The sequence below is a fragment of the Penaeus japonicus genome, unplaced genomic scaffold (assembly GCF_977035675.1).
Source record: "Penaeus japonicus unplaced genomic scaffold, GWHDUDI00000001_assembly GWHDUDI00000026, whole genome shotgun sequence".
Classification (NCBI taxonomy): domain Eukaryota; kingdom Metazoa; phylum Arthropoda; class Malacostraca; order Decapoda; family Penaeidae; genus Penaeus; species Penaeus japonicus.
Genome location: NW_028234428.1, coordinates 25,865,013 through 25,867,165, shown reverse-complemented (window position 1 = coordinate 25,867,165; position 2,153 = coordinate 25,865,013). Strand labels below are relative to the sequence as shown.

The 2,153-nt window shown below is 30.2% G+C and overlaps 1 protein-coding gene across 2 annotated transcripts in view; it reads right to left on the bottom strand.

The window, feature by feature from the left end:
• Lmpt (four and a half LIM domains protein limpet) overlaps positions 1–1,898 on the bottom strand; it is a 264,428-nt gene extending 262,530 nt beyond the window's left edge. Inside the window, exon 1 of one of the 2 annotated variants that reach the window (XM_086552195.1) lies at positions 1,755–1,898. The gene's annotated coding sequence lies outside the window, so the exon portion shown is untranslated. The remainder of the gene's footprint in view (positions 1–1,754) is intronic. The other variant, XM_086552196.1, reaches the window with a different exon arrangement.
• Between the last annotated feature and the right edge of the window lie 255 nt (positions 1,899–2,153).

Below are 2,153 nucleotides of genomic sequence, written 5' to 3'. Positions count from 1 at the left end.
GAAGATATTGATGAAGATAATAGTACTAATGATAATAATGAATAATAAAAAAATATAATATAAGCAATTATAATAATGGAATAAATAACAACAGTAATAATAATGATAAAAACAAAAGTAATGATGATAATAATGATATCCATGATAATGATTACGATAAGGATTTATTAGATTATTATAACAATCATAATAATGATAATAATAATAATAGTTATAATAATAATGACTGTATTGAATATAATGATAGTAATACTAATAGTAATGATAATAACAATAATAATAATTATATAGTAATAAAAAATCAATGCTAATGATAAAATTGATAATAATAATAAAACAAATAAAAAATAATGATAATAATAATAATTATAATGATAATGAGGATAAGATTGGTGATAAAAATAACAATAACAATAATAATAATAATGATAATAATAAAGATAATAATAGCAAGGTGATAATAATAGTAATAATAATAATAATAATGATGATGATGACGATAATATAAAAAATAACAATAATGAAAATAATGAAAATAATGATAATAGTGATAAAACTAAAAATTATAACAATAGTTATAAAATTAATATTCATGATGGTAATGATAGTAATAATGATAATAACAACAATAACACCAACATTAAAGATAATGATAACATTAATAATAACAAAGATAATAATTATAATGATGATAGTAATAATAATAATAATAACAGTAATAAGAGTAAGATCAGGAATAACAACATCAATAACAACAACAACAATAATAATAATAATAATGATAATAACAATAACAATAATAATAACAACAAAAATAATGATAATAATGATAATAATAATAATGATAATAATAATAATAATAATATTGATAATAATGATAATAATAATAATAATAATAACAATAACAATAATCATAATAAAAATTATGATAATAATATGGATAATGATAATACTGATAATAACAATAATAATAATAATAATAACAATAATAATAATAACACAAATGATACTAGCAATAACAGCAGCACTAGCAACGACAACAACAGCAATCATAACAGCAGCAGCAACAACAACACAGACGACAACAACAATAACAAAATCATCAACATCGCAACTATAAAGTCCCTGTTGACACTAATGCTTGTTATGGCACCTATGATAATGGCTACCCACCTAATTCTTATCCCTATTTTCAATACGATAAAACCATACATTACTTGAGAGTGAAACAGTGTTGGTGTAACCGAGATAAATATTTATTTGATGTGGTATTTCATTGATTCCAAAGACCTTACGTTATTTTTTCTGCTGTTATTTAGGGACACTTCACTTTCTGGCAACACAGCCGATGGTCGTAACTATTACCAATCGTAAGTAACGATCGGTAGTGAAATCGTTAACTGGACTGATTCCCCAAGCAACGACGGACTGAGCCACGATACTCTTCATCACTCACTATCTCTTGATAACACTAAATCACGTGCATTGCGAATAATTCTTTCGATCAGACACTGGTTATCACTGGACCTCGTGATTATCTCCGAGGAGCGAGTGTGGGTCGTAACACCCTCTTCTCTGCGGTCCCGGGATTCTCGAGGGACCAAAATATTATCACGTATGAGAATCTTCCCCCACTCTTTACTCACTCGACTCATCACACCGCCGCTGATGTGGTTATATCCATCATAATGTTGTATTCCATTCGTCACAACATTTACCATAAGCTTCATCACCATACTATGCTCACGACTCACTCTCAGACATTTCCACTCGTATGATGCGCGTGCGGCACTATTTACACTATATACAGTGAACACATGGTGGCACTGTTTAGAGGCACTCTCCAAAGGTAAGGTACAGTTAGCAGTGGATCTCGCGGGGTGCCACATATCCCCACAAGTTTCCTGCGTTGGCAACCCACAGTGATGTTGCCAACACGTGTGTTTAAATTTCGAGGTTTGTTCCCGGTTTTTAAGGACTTCACATCCCAGACAAAGTGATTCGGGTACGGTGACGCAGTGCCATTTTCCGACGCTGTTTCGTCGCGTTGCCGGTTGTGTAATTTTCCGCACGCTGGGAAAACCAGTCACCAATTAATCGATACAAAAACAGGAAACAAAAGTGAAGTGTCAACTCAGGGCACCATACGCCAC